At 39.5% G+C, this 23,079-nt stretch overlaps 1 protein-coding gene across 1 annotated transcript in view; it reads left to right on the top strand.

The window, feature by feature from the left end:
- The first annotated feature begins 627 nt into the window (after positions 1-627).
- LOC115730401 (60S ribosomal protein L13-1) overlaps positions 628-23,079 on the top strand; it is a 47,085-nt gene continuing 24,633 nt past the window's right edge. Inside the window, exon 1 of the mRNA XM_048276398.1 lies at positions 628-709. The gene's annotated coding sequence lies outside the window, so the exon portion shown is untranslated. The remainder of the gene's footprint in view (positions 710-23,079) is intronic.

The raw sequence follows: 23,079 nt of genomic DNA, 5'->3' as shown, positions 1-23,079 counted from the left end.
CTTGATATGTCTCAAGAGGAGCCTTGGAATCAAATGAGCAAGTTCTCATTGCATTTATCTGAAGCTCGAATCATAATTATCAATAGGCAAAAACGGAGATTACTACTCATGGAGGTTGGGAGGGTTGGAATGTGACAAATTCAATGATCATGTTGTCGGCCTTGATCTCAGTAGAGATTATCTCTCCTATACCATACAACACCGGTCTTTTTAAATCTAATATGTTGTGATGTAATATGGATATCAACGAATTGCTGGTCTTTTTAAATCTAATTGATTGTTATGTAATGTAGATATCAACGGATCTTACAATTCAAATTTAATCCATAAAGAATAAATTATACTATTCAAGTCTGAATCATTCCCATTTACCAAATCTTAGACCAATCATGTTTTCTTAAACACATTTAACTCTCTCTCTCTCTCTCTCTCTCTCTCTTGCCTGAACAAATAAAGGGAAAAATCTTAGCTGCGTCAGCTAATGCTTGATTCCGGTGCCCCTAATGTCACTGAAAAGAAAGGGACTACACCGCATCTTAGTTGGGCCTTGAACTTTTGTCCTGCGACCCGAGTCCAAAAACAGCTAAAGGAATCGGGTCAGGCCCAAAAACCCTTTTTTTTTTTTAAGCCCTAAGGTTTTATATAGGAAGCGATATAAAGCTTCTCTCAGTCGAATGATCGCCCCGCTCAGTTGTCGGCTCTGAAGCAGGTACTCATCTCTCAGTCGATCCTTTTTCGTTTGATTCACGTCGGATTTGGTTCGATTCATTCCGCGTTCGAATCCGTTTCTTTGCTCTGTTTCTATCCTGATCGTTTGAAAGTTTCGTCATTTGTCGCGTCGTTCGATCGGTTTTGCTGATGTCAAGCTCAATCTATGAACGGCTTTGGCCAATCTAATTGGGCCATTAAATGTTGTAGATGCGAGGGGGTGTTCTCTTCACGAATCACGGTGTTCTTGTTTCCCTGCCGAATGCAGTGTGTTGGAAATGCTGCGTTTTGTTTTCACTCGACCTCTTCTGTTGAATTATTGTTTATGTGGATTTAATAAAAGGTTTGTGGGCGAGGCAATGTTGGAAGTAACTGTATCCTTTTCTTGGGCTGAGGAGGTTATCAAGTTCTGATTTGTATCTGATTGTACTACTTACTTGTCAGAATTGTTGGCGATGTAGAATTTTGTTGTCTAGTGTGCAGGGGAATGTGAAGGTTTAAGAATGCCGATCCCCATTCAGGGGATCGTAATTCTAAATCCAGACATGATTCTTGTACTTTAAATGAGATTTACCTGGATTTCAGGCATCTAAGAATATCCTGATTTGAGCTCAACATGTTTCAGCTTATATAAGCTGTTGGTTGACAAAACGTAAAAGTGCTGTCGTTTGACACACTATTGTTTGGTTTAATCCCTTATGATGTCATGCTTTCTCTTATGTGAAAATGGTTATTCCGGATTGAAACTATTGTGTCAGCAATGTGAAAGATCATGTGACTATGATATTGAGTTATCTAAATTTTTCAATAGGCATTGAAAACCGGTTTTAACATTTTGCAGATTGAAGTGATTGTTTTGAAGGTTTTGACACTAAAGCAAGTGCGATACATAAGTTTTGGCACTTATAGTGTACTTAAGTCTACCAAAATGCATTTCATCAAGGAAAATCTAGGTGGAGTGCAATCATTCGGTCCCCCGCGGAACTTCTATTAAGTGCCAAAATGCGTATCCTGTTTTTCTACCTTCGGTAGTCCACGGAACCAATTCAAAGAACTGCTAGAATGCTTTGTCTAGGAAGCTTTATTGCCTCCTTGTAAAAGGGGGAAAAGAGAGGCAAGAAAGAAGAAGGGTTGACTAGAAAACGTGCTTGCAATTTCTAAATGAGCAGCCTTATCTGTTGAAGGCAATTCTACTTTTCTTCTCCGAATTTACGCAATTCTTTCGGTTGAGCCATTGACCTTCAATTTACTTAATCAAATCCTTAAACTTGCATAAATTTTTTGATCAATTTTTACCTTCGACATCGATTTTCATAATCTTGAACAGAAGTGGCTGCTGGATGATGTAGGAATAAAATGTGGACAAAAATTGCCTTTGCGGCCAAATCCAAGCCAAAGATGCGTCATTTACAATATATTTAGTCTGCACGTAACTATATTCACCTTTTTCGAAAGATAGAAAGGAACTAATTGAAAAATAAAATGAAGTTGTGTCTAGAAAGCTCTCTCCGATCGTCCAGGGGTGGAAATCGAAAAGAAAGGGGAAAGAAATGGTTAAAGTACAAAACTTGCCTGGAATTCCAAAATGAGCACTGTATGTTTGGTCCACTATCTCTCAATAGGTAAAATTCTATTTTTCGTATCTTTAACATATGTAGTTTTCCAATCAAGTTCTTCAATGCCGATCCGCTCATCCCGACAAAATATTTAGTTTGAGAAACCCCCTCGATAGAAGGAGTGAGACTAGACCCTTATCTATGAAGTTATTCAGTCCATATGAAATTCAGACTCCGTTCGTTTCGTGAAAAATAAATGATTTTTGAAAACATTTTTGTGAAAACAATTGTTTATATCGCTTGAAATATTTAACTAGTGAAAATTATTTCAATATCGACAAAAAGATACGTATAAATACATGACAATGAGGAGGCCGAGAACAGTGGGCACGACAAACGGACAAGCGGATTAAGATCGAGACTAAATGCATTTTCCAGAAGTTCTTGTTTTGGGTTCGGCTAATATGACGGTATCGTCATTTGCCACAAATAACGGTGCCACCGTGACGACAGAATCCCATTTGTAAGGATTTGGCAACCGAAGCTTGTGAAAGTCAAAGAGATTTTGAAGCCCATAACCACATAGCTATTGAAAAGCAAATTCATGGGGCATTAGTAACTCTATGTTATTGGACTTGAGTACGGCGAAAAAAGACATACAGCCTTGGCAAATTTTTTGCTTTATTATCGAATGACAAAATCCTAGAATATTGAAATTCAGAATTTTTTTGCAGTTCCTTCTAAAGGCATTAAAAATGTTTTTCTTTAAAATACTTTTGTTAGATTTGTACTGTATAAAAATAGATCAAAATGGATTAAATGTGTCAATATAGGTCGGATTATATAGGTCGGATTAGACTCAACCCGAATCACTCGTTTAACTGCTCCAAAATTCCTGCATACTAACAAGGAGGGGAGGGGATGATGACATCACCGTTGTGCATATAACCAATGAGGAGGGCATGACGGCGTCACCCAACTGCACAAGAACAAGGAGGGGACGGAAAACGGAGAAAATGCTAGGAGATAGTATTGGTCAAGACGAAGTCACCAAATTGCGTACAAACAAAGAGAGGGTGGGAGATAGTATCGATCAAGATGATGTCACCAAGCCGGATAATGGAACGGGCGGCCAAATCTGTTGGCGGGAGCCGGGGATGGACATATGAAGGAATCATTGGCAAGAGTTGCGTGCATAGGACACGTGGCAAGCAGCAACCCAAGCGAAAGTTACCTTTGATTTCAGAATTGAACTAAAAAGCCTTGCTCAAATTCAGGATTATTGTTATCATCATACGTAAAGTTTTCTTTACCATTCTTTTGGTGTTCAAATCGGTTGTTCAATTTTTGTCAATTTACCTGTTGGTGTGATCTTCCTCGAGTTGTACTTCAAATAAATATTGTTACTACCATTTTCCATTGATTCAGTATGATAGCCGAGAGTTTGTTCAATTTTTGTCAATTTTTGTTCGCCCAGTGATAGGCCGGACCCACGGTAACATGTCTCGGGTCCGGATCTAATGGAATTCCTTCATTCTTCTGTGTCTTTTTTGTCTTTGGTTCCTTCACCTTGAATGGCGGTGACGGGGGAGGTGACTACGACTCGACAATGGAAATGGAAGGGGTCTGATGAGATGAAGAAAAGATCGCTTCTTGGTTTGTTATGGAGAGAGATTGTTGGTGACGATAATGGAGAAAATATTGCGTTCGTCCTGTTACCGACCTCTTTGCTCTCTCTCTCTCTCTCTTCTCTCTCTCTATATTCGCGAAAGCAACACGAGCGCACTGAGCACCTTGCTTGGGATCAGAGCGAAGAAGTATGTACAAAAGGAAGCTACAACAGTTGTGCTAGCGACGATCATAGAGTTCGCCGGAGTACGCTGCTGAGAAAGAAGCCCCTAAGCAGGAGCCTCACTTCACTGGCACTGTCTCCGTGAGCGGCCACTCTTTTGAGACTCCAAACCCCTGCATATCCTCCAAAGGCGCTCACAACGAGGCCACCAGGCTCACCCTCGACCACTTATCCCCGCTGCCGACTCTTGCATGTTCGGCTTTTTTCAATGCACTATCGCCTAGAGTCGCGCCCCCTCCTCCTTCAGGCGAAGGTAGGGATGACGCTGCCGGCTAAATTGTCTTCTTGTTGCTAGAGTCTTTCATGTGTATACATCCGTCTCCCACAAACCCGAACTTGTATTTTGGCACCATGCACAAGCTTTAAAGGGGTTAATGAGTTACATCTTTAAAAGGTAGATCCTTTATACGATTAGCACCAATTGTCTACATTGAGACAGATTACTCGTACGTTTAGATGTTGTTTTGTTGCATTTGTGTTGTCATCAACGTGATCGATTTTATCAATTGAACTAAGGCTCAGGAGAATCTGCGGAATTTGGAATGAAACAGACATGATCAGATAGTTCTAAAATTGGAATTAGAGGTGATAGAACAATTTATAGGCTCCAAAAGTTCAGAACTGGCAAGTGAAAAGGGGTTTGCAGTATTTGGGCTGCTACTAATCCTGCACCCACCATGTGGCTGTATAATTGAGTATACATTGATCATTTCAATATCCTGCAGAACGGTAGATGGTACATAATATATTAATTAAATGATCTTTAGCCACATAATTGTTCATCGATTTTAAAGTTTAAATCCGTGAGAACCCTAGCTAATTATCAATCTCTAGCTCCGCTTCAGCCCCTCTTTCTCATGTTTATTGATTGACAGGATTGTATAGAATGTGCTCAAACTGTAATGCCCTATCACTGCATTTAAGATTACAGTCATTTATTGCATCGACTGCTTAAGGCATGTATATGCGGTGAGGAAGCCTAACTTTCTAACTTGTGCACTTGTTTGACATTATAGACATGCGGTCTTTCTTCATAAACCAACTGAAAAAATTTGCTCAACAGAGGAGTCTTGCTCTGCCTACATATGATTTTGAGCATAAGGGTCCGCTGCACCCTCTTCTCTTTCGGTGCAAAGTTTCAATAGAAAAAAAATATTTATATATGAAACTGTGGAGTTTTATAGTACATGCAAAGAAGCTAGACATGCAGCTGCCGGGATTGCTTTGATGTCATTGGCATTTGATACGTTTCAGGAAGTAATTCAAAAATGCAGTTGTTGCTGATTATGTTTGTATTAGTATGAGTGAAGAATCTCTTCAAGCTTTTTTATGATCTCGGCTATTATTTTCCAGGTGGAATGTTATATAGGATTTTTTAATTCACTAAATAATTCCCTCCAATTTATAGATAGTCGATGATGAAAGTCATACTGCGAATTTTCATTTCAACCGTGGAAAAAGAGAGAGTTTTCCAGGTGAAGAAAAAACCAAAATGATGGTAGAGAGTAGTGATGCAAAAGTTGCTTACACCACTCTCAAAGAGCGTACATCCAGTAAATTATTTATGTCTTTTTGCATTACTTATCAATAAGCAGTCAGTATGGTATTATTCTGGATTAACTACTGGAAAAAGACAACTTGATTGACACTAATTGAGGCCATTCTTGTCGTTATCTGCATCATGTCATCCCGTGGTGTCTCTATGAAGTGAGAGGTATCTATTTAGTAATCATATTCTGCTTCACTTGCTCTTGTAGAAAAAAGAAAGTGGTGGAAACAATTACCAGAGCTGATGGCGGCTTCCATCTCAACATCAGCCCCCAAAATAAAATTTGCGGCGATCAATGGTCTTCATCCTCCGATGCCTTTGTCTGTCGTTCACCATTTAATTTAGATCATAATGACTTTGTCTAGTACTTATTTGCGAAAATAAATTGATTGCTTGAAAAGAGATTGCGTAACATGAACACCTTGTAGTTTCTTCTGAAGAAATGCGTGGACACCTGGTAATTTCTTGCTAGAAAAGAAATTGATTGCTTAAAAACAGAATGCATGATATACGCTAATCATATGATATCGAAGATATCCAGGTTCCATGCAATTGATTATTGGGTGCACATCTCGAATTGGATAAAGAATGAATGTTCACTAGTAGAAGTGGAATGCCTATGGAGCACGATGGCCAGCTCCAACAAAGCCGCCCGACGGCCGGGCCAAGATCACCTCGCGGCGATCAATTGAGGATGGCGACCACCTCGAGGTGGCGCTTGCCTATCCGTTGATACTTTTTCATGCACCTCTTTCATTGTGAATCATGATCGGACTAGATAACCGTTAGGAAACGAGATTTCTTTAAGTTAATTTGATGTTCGAATGACGATGAGTCGATACTTATTGCGAGTCTGTGCCTCTCAAACAGGTCATTTTGCCTCGAGTTGTCTTATGTCGACATCGTCTTCTTTCTTTCGGCCATTGTTTTATCCATCCCGACGACCCCAAACCTCATCACTTCTAAATGATTCGGAACGCTTGCTTCGTTTTAGCTGAATAGTGGTCAACATATCTCATCAACTTCACGAATGCGAGGTAGAGGTTCTCTATTCCGCAGAAACGATTCGCCTGTGAACTTTTTACTACGCTTGAGTAGCATCGGAATTACATAAATCTAATTGAAGAAGTCACCGGAAACGCTACGATTACTGCTGTTGATCCAGTGAAGAAATGAGTCAAAGACTATGATTATGGAAGTATGCTCTCCAAAGAGCAATTCTTCTCAAAAGGACGACCTCACAACATCGATTGCACAAGTCAGTGAATCACCTCATTAATCTCGTCCCCTCACCTTTTGACGAAATTCCCGTCTCCTTTTTGTTGGATTCGAGGGCGTTTTGCCCATAACTCCGATAACGTAAAGGTGCTTTATACCGCATTTTCTTCTCTAAGATGAGAAACGTGATCATCGACGAGGCTCAGAGGCGGTGAACGTAGTCGACCAGTTGTAGCTACAGCCTAGTTGACGCTTTGATAGGTACCTTCCACGACGAATTTCGGATTAAATTCTTTAGGGGCGAGTTTATATGAGAAAAAAACATTATTAATTATCATTCAAAACTGCTAAAAACTTATGAAAATCCAACATAGTGAATTGTATAACAAAAGGCCAATTGCTAAATTCATATGTAATAGTAAAAAAACGAAATTAATGTAGAAACATTTAAATATTTATATTAAATAAAAAATAATGAAAAATAAAAATGCTTAAAAATTATTTGAATTATTAAATAATATTGAAAAATAGCAAGTTAGCGCTACCATATAGACAATCGATGTCCACATTAGCGGTTTTCGGTCAAAATTCTGATTAACTCAATGTATAATAATAAAAATTTATGACAAAGACACTATTTAAAATAGACACTAATAAAGGTTTAGGACTAAATCAAAAGGTTAGACCAATTACACAAAAAAAGTTTAGGACTAATGGCACTAATGCAATAGGTTTAGGACTTTTTTTTACACTTTTCCCGTTTATATGAGTAATAACATTCTTATTATTAATAGTTTGTACCATTCATTAAGTACACAATGAATAGCAAAATCGCTCAATGAGTAGCGTTGTATTAAATAGGAAATTTTACTTTGTATATTTTGAGACAGAAGAGCAAGAGCGTACTCTAAAAGTTAAATTTGTTTACCGAGAGAACATGCCACTATTGCAAAAGCAAAAGAAAATGCATTTATAAATCTATTATTATTTTATTATAAACCGAAAAAAAGCCACGAAATATCTACACATCTTCCATTACCCAATAATTCCCTTATCACAGAAAAGAAAAATAAGAAAGAGAACCATTTTAACTAGACCTTGCTTTGGTCTCAATAGTATATTGTGAATTCTCATATCAGGCAAATTCAATTTCCATGTAGTTACCTTCTAAGTAGCATTGATATTGACATGCGATATGTGAAACGGCACGACACGACACGCTGACATATTATTTCTCAAAAAATAGAAAATTCTGACACGTTATAAATTAAAAATTTATTTTTATATGCACATGATAATTTATATTAAGTATATATAAAAATATCAGCAGTGAGTTTTTTCTTTCTTCTTCTGTTAAGGATTCACAATTTAGGGTTTTTTTGGGCTAACTAGGTAAATTAATTATGGGATGATTGGGTATAGGACTTATGTGTATTTATATAAATGTATGTGTGTGTGTGTGTGTGTGTGTTGGGTGTGTGTGTGTGATAGATTTACATTTTGACTCTTAATTTATTGAAAATACTTAAAATTAACTCCGTAAATGTGTCGAAATGGCGTGTCTAAAGCACTGATCACATGTTAGTCGCACGTCAAAAAGTGTCGGAGTATTCGACAAGACACGACATGCGTCCAACATGACTCGTAGGCTCTTGGTGAGTGTCGGTGCTTTCCTAGGTTGTCTCTCGTCAGATGCAAATTTCTCGAGTTATCACAATTTAATTAAGAAGATTCGAGAGTTCATGTCTTTTTTTACAGTACACGTAGCGCCACATATCCACTATGCACACAATTAATTATTCACTTCTCTCCTTTTTTCCACGTCCCCATTGTTATTTCTTTCTGAATATTTACATTTTTTTTTTGTAATAAAGGAAATTGACAAGATGTACTGGTTTTTTAGCATTGTTTCATATGATCTCAATCATGTGATGGTGATGTGGTGAATGTATCATTTAAGGCCAAGATTTCTATCATTGTTTATATTTTATGTGACAAATCTGAAATTCCAAACTGCACGTGGTAGTGAAAAAAATTGTCCAAAAAGTCTTAAACGTATTTTATTTTTATCAATTCAATCCTAAACCTTTTAATTTTATTAATTGAGACCTAAATTTTTTCACATTTTGCAAGTTGAGTTTATCTTGCCAATTTTGGCAGAATGTCGCTGATGTGGAAGCTACCCGTTTTACGTGGCATGACCAGCACTAACATAGATAATTTTTAATGATATTCTCATTTTTTTAAATAATTATTTTTTTTCTTTCTTTTCTTTTCTTTTTCCTTTTTTTCTTTGGTTTTGGCTCAAAGGGCTGTGGCCCTCGCCTGCTAGAGCGAGGGCGGACAACGGCCGCAGTGCCCTCATTGTGGCTCATGAGGGCCTGGGTGAGGCTAGCGATGCCCTTACGAGGCACGTGCAATTTCTCTGTTCTTCACTTCCAAATTCATTTCTTCCCTTTTTTAATTTTCAAACTAAGGAAACATCTTTGACTTGAAAATGTGGTCAACACGATCAACGTAAGATCTTGTGAGCCCTCACATGATCCAACGGATAATGTGTACTGAGCTTCATGTTAGATCGGTCCAGCTAATGACTTTCTTTAGGAATGGACTAATCCCATATATACTGGCTTTGAAGTGTGGATTAGCTCTGAATCCGTCTCGTTTTGGCTAGTAGAGTGCAATTTACTTGTCCGATGAAAGAACTTTGCAATTTTGCATATTTAAGAGATCTTGTACATATACATCACCTTTCTTTCAGAAAAATTACCGAAAAACATTATAAATATATTGCAATTATGTCAATTCAGTTCTAAACCTTTTTTTGTGTCAATTCGGTCCTAAATTTTTTGCTATGGACGGATGGGGTGCACCGGATGCAACGTGCACCCAATGCACTAGGTTTCCCCATGATTGATAGCTTTGATACCAACTTGAGAAATATAATTCGGAAGAAAGAAATATGGAACCGTATATTTCCATATGTGTTAAATGAATATTATACCAACCTATTTATAGGCTTTATGAGATGACTATCTAAGGAATCAAATAACTAGATACACCAAATACAATCATTAAAAGATCAATCAAGAATATGTAATATCAAAGGAGATATATGTAAAATCCCGAGTGATCCGTGGAATCAGAAGAAATACCCTAAATATCTCTAGAATATATCTAAATATCCTTAACAAAATATGGAGAATAGCCATCTTTTCAATGGTTTACGTTCTGGTAAGCATGGCCCAAAAAAGAAAACTGTCATCGTTAAAGAAGGCTAATTCAGTTAACCTTCTTGTGGATTACATCAGACAGAGAGCGGTGTTGTTTCCTTCACTTTCGGCCATTGTGCTCTCTCGTTTGTCATTTCATAGGTCATGACAAGTGTACAAACTAGTAAGTTGGAAATTTTGAAAAAAGAAGTATTCAGGGCACATTATGCATATTTCTATCTTCCATATAGTTCATTGATGGTTACCCGCCTTCTTTTGTCTGGTTCAACTGTTCCCATTATACCTTCATAAGTATGCTCTCTACGTCGCAGTAATACTGCTGCTCTTTATTTCCAGTTTCCTATATGTGTAGTTATTGTTAAAGTATCCCACATCGATTACCTTTGAGGTTTGTATGTTCTTTAAATAAATGGGGTCGCCCTCTAATTACAAGTTTAAGTTTCTCAGTTAAATTTCCTGACATCATATAGGAGCAAAGTTTTGACCCAATTAATATATTTCGCGTGTAATGTCATCTGCCCACAATTTTTCGTTTTCTTTTTGCACACTAGAATAAAAGTCTAAGGTAGAATTTAAGTGAAACATCACCTCAATAAAAGTGCTATTTTCCCAAAATACATATGTCAATTATTATATTTTTATTTTTATGATATTTTTTATCTGTAAATTTAAAGTCATGTGGACTCTGTATCTACTATCCAGAATTGTTCAAAAATTGATTTACTTTGCAGCGGCCTAAACAAACCAGCCCTATATCTCTGGCGATTAGTTCTAGGATTCGGTCAACATAGTTTCCAATTGTTACTAACGACCATGGAGAAAATCACGGCTCTCGAAGTTTTGGACTTATTAATGTGATTATGTGTCAAGCTTGTGTTCAAGTTATTCTGATAGTGAAGTTCGGCTCCTCCTAATTGTAGAAGACAATGGATGGGTGCTAGTAAGGACTAGTTCATGTTATTCTTCCGTATAAAGACTATGGATGATTTAGGATCAAAGGTAACTGCTGACGGCGTAGGGATTGGTTCAAAGAGGAAGGGCGTGGGCGGAGCTGTCGCCCCGGTGCAGCTCAGGGACGTGAAGAGGAAGCGGTTGAGCAGGAACCGCGGGGAGAAGGAGTGGTCACAAAGGACCCAGCAAGACGACTCTGCTCGCAGAGCCCTGCGCTCCCCAGTACCGTGGCGTCAAGAACCTCATCAACGGTGGCTGCTGCTTCTTGGTTTTTGTTGGAGTTTGTTCTTCCGTTGTTCTACCCGTCCGTTTTCTTGTTCCCCTCCTCTTTTCTTGACTCTTAGAATGATGTTATAAAAAAAAAAAAAAAATCCTGGACGAAATATATGACTTGCAGAGGGCTGACTCGGATAAGTTCGCTACCATCATCACTGAAGTGGAGAACTTGCACGAACAAGGTAAGCCTGTCAATCGTCCTTGAACTGCTAAGATATGGTTTGGTTGTTAATTATGTTTGCTTTTCTGAGCATCGTCGCTTCCATATACATTAGTCGCTTCTTTCTAGAGCTTATGTCTTGTATGAGCCATCAAACGAGTGACTGAACTCGGGATTGATTTTCTATAACGGAGCTATGTTTGGATTTGAGAGGACACCATATGATCCTTTACAAAATGTATAGTATTCAGTGATTGAAGAGCCCTTTTGGTTGACTTGATTTTAGTATTGAAACTGGGGTATTTTTTTCGTTATACATGTACTTTTTCAGTACAGAAGCCGAGGGAGCAAGTGGCAGATGCTGAAGCACTTTTAGATATTGCAAACGCTCCGGTTAGCTCGGTGAAATCATACTCCAGCGGGGGCATAACCCCATCAGAAGTGTCCGGGAGCATCCGGGCACCGAGTTCGAACCTGGCATTCGCTTTGACTCAGGTGCAGTTCCAAAGCGAAAGAGCACGAACGTATTTCTCTTCAAAGTATGACAAAGAGATGTAGATAAAAGAAATGTTTACACGTCTGGTCTAACATACCGCAGTTTTCAAACCCATACAGAAGGCATCCAGAAGATCCATGAAAAGTATTTGGGGTCACCCCCAATCATTCCAAGTCGTTATAAAAAGTAAAGGAAGTCGCATGGATCTCACATACTTAAACGACTTGGGTCATGAATCACGTATTTTTGCTAAACACTTTGAGATCCTCATATTTAGGAGTACCAGTAAGAGAATTACATGACCGGCCTATGTCGAAGATAAGGTCGACATATATTTGCGCAAACAAAGTGATATGACCCTAAAAATTATAGAATGACTCACGTTGGTCAATCTAAAAGACGGACAAAAGTCTTTTTGTGGAGAAAGTATGAGATTCCATTTTAGTGGATCAACATCAATAATGGCATGCATGAGAATTCGACCAGATTTGTACCTTGTGGATGCGTGACCAACTTGTTTTCCCTTTTCAAAAAATAAAAGGCATATTTACTTATAAATCTTGATATTGGTTTAACAGGAAAAAAAAGAGAAGAACAATGAGATTCACGCAATATGTTAAAATTTTATCGAAATGCAGTATTGTAAATAAACACTCAAGTATGGAAAAGAGAGAAACGTTTGCTCAGCAATGTTAAATGGGAGGGAATTAGTGGAATGTAGGTGGTAAAGGTGTAGTCAAAGCAAGAGGCTATTGAAAATACTGCTGTTGATCTCTCTATCATCCTGAATTTGCGATGCAATATGGGTCTCTTAATTGTCCCAGCTAAAATTTTCATTTAACTAGACAACAGGGAAAGAACAACAGAACATTGGAGAGGGAAGCTACAATTTGATAAAATCATTTTCATATATAGTTTGTCTTTTTCGAGAAAATATGGTGCCGTCTTTTTATCAGTAGACCAAAGTCGTCTCCATCCTCAATCACGTAAGCTCTACAGTAGAATCCCACGGAGTTAAAAGGTTGAGATGATAGTGGTCTACATTGCCAGAGCGAATTGTTGCCGCCTACAAAAAGCTTCTCCGTCGCACTCTCCCTCGAGAACTCACCTCAGTGACCAAATGAAGGAAAACAAAAGCAGAAAATTGTGGTAGCCTTATCATTATATCTGCTGCTTACTTGGATGTTCCTAGTTTCTGTCTTCGGTACTAGGCCTGCTGAGGAACTATGTCATGCGGATGAGAGCTCTGCCTTAGTGGAATTCAAGAGAAGTTTCAGAACAAACATGACAGATTCCCGATCCAAAGGTCCACTCCTGGTCACTAGATGGAAGTGGAGATTCTTGTTCGAGGGACGGGGTCGAATGTGATGAGGTCACCGGCTGAGTGATTGCCCTTGACCTCAGTAGCAGTTGTCTCTCAGGCACCATGAGTCCCAACACCACTCTCTTTTGACTCGTTCACCTGGAGTCGCTCAATCTTGCATACAATAGCTTCAACTCCTCCCCAATCCCATATGGCTTCGGCAGTCTTTCAAGGTTACAATACCTTAATCTCTCCAACTCGGACTTTTCCAGTGAAATACCTCATGATATCTCGCAATTCTCTGAGTTAGTTTCTCTCCATTTGTCCGATCCTTTTTCCAAGACACTTCATTTGCCCAACATGGGCAACTTTGTTCATAATTTGACTGGGCTAAAAGAACTTGATCTTTCTGGAGTGAGCTTGTTGTCACCTATCCCTCCTGTGCTAGCGAATTTCCCTTCCCTGACATCGCTTAGGCTTGCATATTGTGGATTGAATGGAGACTTTCCTCTTTCCTTTGCTAATCTTACCCAGCTACAGTCGCTAAGGCTCTCTTCCAATAACTTGAGTGGTGATATTTTGGAGTGGGTGGTCAACTTGACCAAACTTACCGAGTTGAGCATTTCAGGTAACAGTTCAGACGACGATGAGATTATTTAACTGAACAGAAAAAATGAAATTGAAATTCAATGGTGCAACTAATGCCTCCTTTGTCTTTTTTGCTCTCTGTTTGGTAGATAATCTGTTTAGCGGTGGATTTCCATCTTCATTTGAGAACCTGAAGCAGTTGACTGTGCTAGACCTTTCTCGCAACGACTTGCACAGTTATATTCTGGCCACATTGTGGAATCTGAAGGATCTTGAATATCTTTTGCTGGGGTCACTTAATCTCAATGGCATTCTCGATTTAAATGATCTATTCAAACTTAAGAACTTGAGATCCTTATATTTGTCCTTCAATAATATGCCGTTCACCAAGTCATCCGTCAACGCCACTTCATCCAAGCTTACCTACTTATGCTTGGATTCATGCAACTTGACCGAGTTCCCTATGTTTATAGGCTCCTTTAGGCGAATTGGTGCAGTTAAAACTACAACGCAACAGAATCCGACGGACCACTCCTAGATGGACGTGGAACAATAGCAAAGAATCTCTCAAGTATATTGATCTTTCTCACAATCTTTTAAGTGTCTTCGAAAACAACCAGACCGATCTTCCTTCGCCAAACTTGAAGTATCTTGATGTTAGTTGTAACTTGCTAGGAATAACCCTCCCTATCCCACCTCCCTCGGTCACGCTATACAACATTTCTAGCAATTTCCTATCTGGGGAAGTTCCAACATCGATTTGTGAAGTGAGCTCTCTTGTCGTGCTAGATTTGTCCAACAATTCTATGAACGGTACACTTCGTCCTTGTTTGGGTAGTATTGCTCCTTTGGTTTATTTGAACCTCGCGAGAAATAAATTCAGCGGTATGATTCCTCACATTTACCCCAATGGTTGTGCATCGAAGACAATCAACCTCAGAGAAAACCAACTAGGAGGGACTATTCCCAGATCTTTAGGAAATTGCGGAACGTTGAAGCATTTGAACCTTGGTGGCAACGAAATAAGTGATACATTCCCAATTTGGCTGTCAAAATTGGCCTACCTAAAAGTTATTGGCTTGCAATCCAATAAGTTCCATGTCCCATAGAAGGTCATCCGAGCCGGCTTAACTTCGCCACTTTACAAATCCTGGACCTTTCCAACAATAGCTTCAATGGTGACTTCCTTCCAAGTTGTCACGTTATGAAGTGAGCTCTCTTGCCATGCTCGATTTGTCCAACAATGCTCTGAATGGCACACTTCCTCCTTGTTTGGGTAGTATCGGTCCTTTGATTTATTTGAACCTTGCAAGAAATAAATTCAGCGGCATGATTCCTCATGTTTATCCAAATGGTTGTGCATTGAAGATGATCGACCTAAAAGAAAACCAACTAGCAGGGATTGTTCCGAGATCTTTAGGAAATTGCGTAATGTTGGAGTATTTGAATCTTCATGGCAACGAAATAAATGATACATTCCCAATTTGGCTGTCGGAATTGGCCTACCTAAAAGTTATTGGCTTGCAGTCCAATAAGTTCCATAGTCCCCTAGAAACTCATGTAAGCCGACTTAACTTCACAAGTTTACATATCCTGGACCTTTCCAACAACAACTTTAATGGTGAACTTCCTTCCAGGTTGTTACATAGTTGCCCTGCCATGACGGTAATCGATGGTCAAGATGGATTCGCATATTTGAATAGTCATTTATCAATTGGTCTATATATGCGTGGAGTTGGCAAAATTATGATGACTTACATGATTACATTGATGAATAAGGGCACCAAAAAGGAATATCTGAAGATTCCAGCTAACCTTGTTGCAATTGACCCCTCTAGTAGCAAGTACGAAGGTTTCATTCCTGAACTCATTGGAGATTTGAAGGCACTTCGTATGCTCAACCTTTCAAACAACTTCCTCACCGGTAGCATCCCTCCTTCCCTGGAAAAGCTGGCAGTGCTCGAATGACTGGATCTTTCCCCCGAACAATCTCGAGGGAGAGATTCCTCAACAACTAGCTAGCCTCACATTTCTTGAGGTTTTCGATGTCTCCCAAAATCAACTGTTGCGACCAATATCACGTGGACCATAGTTCGACACATTTGGAAGCATTTTATTCCCGATTAATAAACAGTTGTGTGGAAGTCCCCTACCAAATAAATGCAAAAATGGTGATAACGCTCCACCTCCACCACCACTGTCTTTTGACGTGGATAATGAAGAAGAGTCTCTATTCGACTTGGATTGGAAACTCATGTTGGTCGGCATTGGAATTGAGTTTTGGGTTGGTGTTGTGCTAGAGAACCTAATCATTGGCGAGAAGAGTTGGTGGTTCTTGCACTACTCCAAGAAAATGGCAAGAGGACGTAAAAAGTGAGATAAGCTCTAGCAAACAAGAAAATATGCAGCTAGATACTTAATGTTGTATATCTAAGTAGTTTGTCGAGAATAGTTATACATGCCTATTTGAAGATTCTAATCTATGTTTGTTTGCATGCTTCAGTAAATTACTATGAGATGTTGTTTTCTTGCTCATGAAAGTTAGTCTTTAGGTTCTTAGAGAACATCTCCGTCCATACATACCTCAGTAGGGTCATGAAGTTTCGTTGTAATATACATGGTCGAGGATGATGCAGAAAGTCTTGTTGTCCATGGAAACCAAGGAGATTGGTGTGATAATCTTCACGGCTCATAAGTAGAAAGGGCCTTCGTTTGGTTCAATAATTTCTTCCTTATTTGGATTTGAAATTTCTATTTGGATCTTGTTTTCTTCACAAGCTCAAGCTTGAGAGATATTCTCAACAATTTGAATGTATAACTTAATAACATAGGTTTAGAATTTTATGTCATGTCAGGATGTTCGTAACGGTTATTTATGTCATTTTTGTTGGAAGACAAATGGTCCGATGTGATTGATTACATGGTGTTTCTCATTAAAAATGAGGAACCACATGTCATCTCTTGTCAATTTCATTTAAATCGTATCCAGTTGATGTTTTTCACGGAAAATTTGTAGTTGTGTTCAAGTCATCAAGGAATTGCCACTTTCCATACTCTTCCAGACATTAGCTTGCAATTTAAGTGAGTTAACAAGAGTTTTGGAGACTAATTTTTTAAATTGAATGCGGTATCCTATTGAAAGATATTTCATAGAGATTATGTTGAGTTAAAAAGAGGAGAGATAAAAGGGGACTATATGTACAATCAATGACATGAGTGATAGATTGAATCTCAACTCATGAACTTGTATTTAGTAAGTAGGAATGACTAAGGAAATTGTTAATGATCTACAAGAATTCAGAAAAGACCTTTTCTTTCAATTTTTTCTTTTCTTTTATTTCGTACAATACAGTACTTATACTCAATTTGTTTCGTTTTGAGAGTTTTTGGAAAAATATTAGAACTGCAGTCGAGAATTTCATTTTGAGACTTAGATTTTATCTTGGAGAATTGTTGCCAATAACCATAACAACTTTGTGGAGTAATTAAACAATTCCTTAAAGACAGTGTATTCACGATTCCATTCTTTTCAATTATTTTTCTAACATTAAAGACTAGGAATACTCCATAAAATTGTGGGACTTCCCTTGATTAGTCTAAAAGACGGGCAAAAGTCTCAATTTTGGCCTTTTTGTGGAGAAAATGTGAGGTTCCATTTTAGTGGACCAACTATGCAACTATGATTGCCCATTAATGGTCAATCACGGCACGCACGAGAATTCGACTTGATTTGTACCTTGTTGATGTGTGCCCATTTATTTCCCTTTTGAAAAAGAAATAGTGTATCGTGCTTGTAACTCTTGACATTAGTTTAAGGGAAAAAAAGGAACTCTGAGATTCAAGCAATATGTTGAAATAGCAAATGTTCTATGGCAAGACAAATATACATAGTATAATGTGGTCGATATTAATCGTCATTTTGTCGGTTCCTCGGTCTCTTATGTGGATTGTTGATTCATTTATAGGAAGTCATGGAAATAATGACCCATTACGGAGTCAAGCAGCTAGACCAATTGAATTCATGTACTATTTACGCCAAATATCTAAACTTTTCACTTGTTTTTTTAGGCCAATTGAATTTGACATATTGAGGACCACGAAAGATCAAGTATGAAACTCTTGCCAGCCATGAATGGCAATGGCCCTACTTATGTGAAGTTGATAGGTCATCCAAAGGAAAAAAACAAGCCCAAAAGACTCTTGACATTTTGCCGTTCACACGGAGTCCGCGCATGACAACACTTCGGGAGTAGAAGTGCTCTTGAAGTAGAAATATGTTTGATAACGCAACTCTGGAGCATAAATCAGTTTGATAACGCAACTTTATTTTTCTACTTCTGGAGCATTTTATTTGCTCCAAAATTAGTTTTAGAACCACTTGAAGAAGTAAAAAGAATTGCTAGCAAGGATAGCACTTGTTGTATCCTTCGCCCTTTACGGCTAGTAAACCCCTCGCTGACTTGCTTAGCTCCGCTCGGACCCTTTCTCGTGCTAGTAGCAATGGTAGTCTGAGTTCTTTCTTTGCTACAATAGGGCATGAAATAGGAATTGCACCAATAGGTTGTCACCAGTCGATATCCCGCTTCTCTTGGAGGAAGGACGAAGTCATTTATTATATAAAGAAAGATGTGGACTGGAGAGTTGGGATTGAGGTCAATGTGCTTAAAACATCGTAGTTGGACAGCAACTCGAAGGGAGGAGGAAAAGTCTCTTAGGTGTCGATATCACACATATAGCATGTGTGCCGTGAGTGAGAGGTCAATCACTCTCAGCTCTTCTTTCGAAATTCACGAACATGATGAAGAGCTCTTATTGGCTTGAGGCATCTTTTCAAGCTGAGTAGAAATTTCATAAGAGAAGAAAGATCTCGGCGTAGAAAAGAAAGGAGTGTTGGGATTGAGGTCAATATGCTTAACACATCGTAGTTGGACAGCAACTCGAAGGGAGGAGGAAAAGTCTCTTAGGTGTTGGCACCACACATATGGCATATGTGCCGTGAATGAGAGGTCAATCACTCTCAGCTCTTCTTTCGAAATTCACGAACATGATGAAGAGCTCTTATTGGCTTGAGGCATCTTTTCAAGCTCAGTAGAAATTTCATAAGAGAAGAAAGATCTCAGCATAGAAAAGAAAGGAGAGTTGGGATTGAGGTCAATATGCTTAACACATCGTAGTTGGACAACAACTCAAAGGGAGGATGAAAAGTCTCTTAGGTGTTGGCACCACACATATAGCATGTGTGCCGTGAGTGAGAGGTCAATCACTCTCAGCTATTCTTTCGAAATTCACGAACATGATGAAGAGCTCTTATTGGCTTGAGGCATCTTTTCAAGCTCAGTAGAAATTTCATAAGAGAAGAAAGATCTCAACGTAGAAAAGAAAGGAGAGTTGGTGTCACGACCCGAACCTTACAAACCGTCGACATCCCACCTGGCCTCGCTTGCCTACAGTTCTCCAGGATCCTCAGGCCAACAAAATTAAACAACACATGCGGAAGCAACAACAATCCCCATACAGAAAACCAACAAAACTACGATAACTTAGGATGGTAAAAACACACATATGTACATATATACATAGTTGTTACAAACTGTCAAACCTAAGGCTTCGGGGGCCATCGTACAAGCCCGTGACCACCTATAACAAAAGGCACGTGGTCGAAGCCCGTTACACTACCAAAATACAACATTCCACAAAAACCGAGAGGCCGACTATCCTAAGCCTCATCCTCGCTATCTCGGGCGACTACTCAGCGTCCGAAGGCTCCACAACCTCTCCGTCTTCTTCAGGTGCCACGACCTCTGGACTGGGCTCCACGTCATCGGGACCCGTATCCGGGTACTCTACAACGCCATGGTTTCCATGTCCCGCGGGATCCCGAACCTTTGAGGTGGGTCATTCATGGCTAAGCCGGATGGTCCGAAAAACAACGAACCCACGACGGGGTGAGATAAAATCTCAGTAGGAAAATCTCTAACCCTAGATCAGGTCGCTAGTGCCTCCAGACACAATCTAGGCGAGCAACAATTTCCAACAACTCTTTCTTTCTTACCCAAAAAATTCCACAATTAATTCCAGAAAATTCCATTCTTTCTCCAAAAATTCTCACACCTTCTCAAATATTCTACGTTACTTCCGTCTCGGCGTTCCACGCCTTAGTCCGACAATAAAATATTCTACGTACTCCGGGGCCCATTTTTAACACATCCGGCCATAATATAAATATCCACATTACCCCGAAAATTTCTACGTTACTCCGAAAATATTCCACGCTACTCAAGAATATTCCACGTTACTCCGAAGATATTCCACGTCACTCCAGAATATTCCACGTTACTCCAAAAATATTCCACGTCACTCTAGAATATTCCACGTTACTCCAAAAATAATCCACGTCACTCCAGAATATTCCACGTTACTCCACCGCCATCATAAGTTCATGAAATTGAGCCTCGGACCTTTATGGAACATGGCTATATATATATATCGGGGTCTCAGACACATAGGAATACGACCCACGGATCTCGGTCTCGGACACATAGGAACACGACCGGATCAAGTCTCGGACAATTAGTCGAACACGACTCACTTTGGTCTCGGACGACTTAATTGAACACGACTTTCTTGCTTTCTCGGTCTCAGATAATCAGACGAATACGTCTCACTTTGGCCTCAGAGGACTTGATTGAATACGACCCTCACATTTCCTCGGTCTCGGACAATCAGACGAATACGGCTCACTTTGGCCTCGAACGACTTGATTGAATACGACCCTTACATTTCCTCGGTCTCAGACAATCAGGCGAATACGGCTCACTTTGGCCTCAGACGACTTGATTGAATACGACCCTTCTCATTTTCTCAGAATAGATCGGGACCACGTGATTCACTCACGTTAGAGAATTAATAATTCGGGATCACCCGATTAATTCACACTAATCCAAATATTAATTCAGACTACCCGATCAATTAATACTACCATAGTATCCAATCCACGTCATGCGACCATATTACGCTAACGTAGCAATTTATAAATCACGTGCCATTATAATTATACTAACGTGGAAATATATCACGGCCGAACAATAATAATTTTCTAACATATAATTAATTCACGACCATAGTACTATACTATAATAATGTCACATTTAATTAGCACCGTGGCATAACGACTTTATGTCACATAAAAGTAACCCTAGTTAATATTTAAACTAACCATGGTTCAAAAACTAACTAGAGTCAAATACTAACCTAACCATGATTAATAAATAGTATAAAGCAACCATAATTGAACAAAAAGTAACTAGGATTGGTAGGGTAACCATGGTCAAGCTTTGACCAAACAAATATCCTCTTGCAATTACTATTCATTGCAAGAACAAGCATATCTCACCTCCATTTCTGCAATTTTCGTCCAGCCCCTCCACAAGCTCAAATCCAACACTTTTCTTCATCAAAAATTCACAATTTCATGGTCTTTTAGCAACCTAACCACCTAATTTAGGTTTAGAAACAATCCTACCTCAAAAACTCGCAAAAACGTCCGTTGAACGGTTGAGAAAAAGCCCGAACCAATCGGCGATTCCGGCGATCCTTGCACGGCCGGCGACTCGGCGACGATCTAGCGACTCCAAACACTCCAAAGCGACACCAAAAAAGGCTTGAAGAATTTTCGGCAATGGAGGGTGAGAGAGAGGGTGTTCGGCCAAGTGAGGGAGAGGGAGAGTGAGGTAGAGAGAAAGTGAGCTAGAGAGAGAGAGAGAGTCTTTGGATAATGAAGAAGAAGATGCCAATATAATAATTAATATAGGTTAATAATAATTAATTATGCTCCCAAAGTCAAGAGAAAAATAATTATCTCCCCTCATTGACTAGTCAATCTCGGCCAAAAGGGAAAATGGCCAAAATACCCTTAATTCCAAGTGAAAATGGGGTATTTTTCGAGGGCAAATGGGTCCTTTCCCATATCCAGTCCAAATATACTTTTCCTGAACCTCTTTGAGGCGAACCGCGAAGGAATTTCACACAGGATGAGGAAACGTCCAAAATTTTATTTATTGAAACCCCCGAAGGTCCGACGTCAAATTCTAAAGCTCGATTCGCGATCAATCTCGATCAATAGAATTTTCAGCGTATCTCAAACTAACGGGCGGCTTTTAGGATCTACGCGTATCGACCCGTGATTAAAATCACGTTTAAGAATTACTCGAGCCTTGGCGACCTTGGTTGTCATTCAATTGCGAGGGTCAATCACTAGTCCCGATGGACACGATCGTTAGAAAATAATTCAGGGACGTTCGGAACCCATACGAGGTCGAACGGAATCACCCGTGATCCAAGCGTAGGGTATTACCCAACTCGTTCCTTAATTATTCTAGGATCGGCCTATATTGGTCCAAAATATTCCCTCGACAATTTTCATGGCCAAAGAGTCGGTTCAGGATCAAGTTCTTAGGTCCACGTACTTGATTTTTCCTAGTTAGCCATTCCCATTTGGTTAGTATGCTCGAGAGGGATCAATTCCAAGTGAGATTCGACCGAAATACATCGATGAGACTTTTCATTTATTCAAGGCTTCAAAACGAGCCGGATTACGGGATGTCACAATTCTTCCCCCTTACAAAAATTTCGTCCTCGAAATTTACAATAAAACTTATCTATTCAAACAAATGGGGGTGTAGTTGCCTCATCATTTCTTCATTTTCCCAAGTTGCCCCTTCCGTTCCATGATGTTCCCATACGACCTTCACCAATGGAATTATCTTGTTCCTCAAAACTTGTTCCTTTCTGTCTTCTATTCGCACTGGCCTCTCCACGTAGGATACTCATTCATCCACTTCCACGACTTCATGATCCAGGACGTGCATTGGGTCCGGTTCGTATTTCCTCAACATAGACACGTGGAAAACATTATGGACTTGGGACAAGTTCGGCGGCAAGGCGAGTCGATAAGCCAATGTCCCAATCCGTTCCAGGATTTCAAATGGGCCTACGTACCTCGGACTTAATTTCCCTTTCTTCCCAAACCGAGATAAGCCTCTCATCGGCGACACCTTAAGGAAGACATGATCTCCCACCTGGAATTCCAACGGTCTACGTCGTCTATCCGCATAACTTTTCTGACGACTCGGGCAGTCTTTAGCCTGTCTCCGATCACTTTCACCGCCTCAACGGATTGCTAGACCGATT

This window comes from Rhodamnia argentea, chromosome 3 (genome assembly GCF_020921035.1).
Source record: "Rhodamnia argentea isolate NSW1041297 chromosome 3, ASM2092103v1, whole genome shotgun sequence".
Classification (NCBI taxonomy): Eukaryota; Viridiplantae; Streptophyta; class Magnoliopsida; order Myrtales; family Myrtaceae; genus Rhodamnia; species Rhodamnia argentea.
Note: the sequence above shows the minus strand (reverse complement) of the source record. Positions and strands in the feature narration are given on the sequence as shown.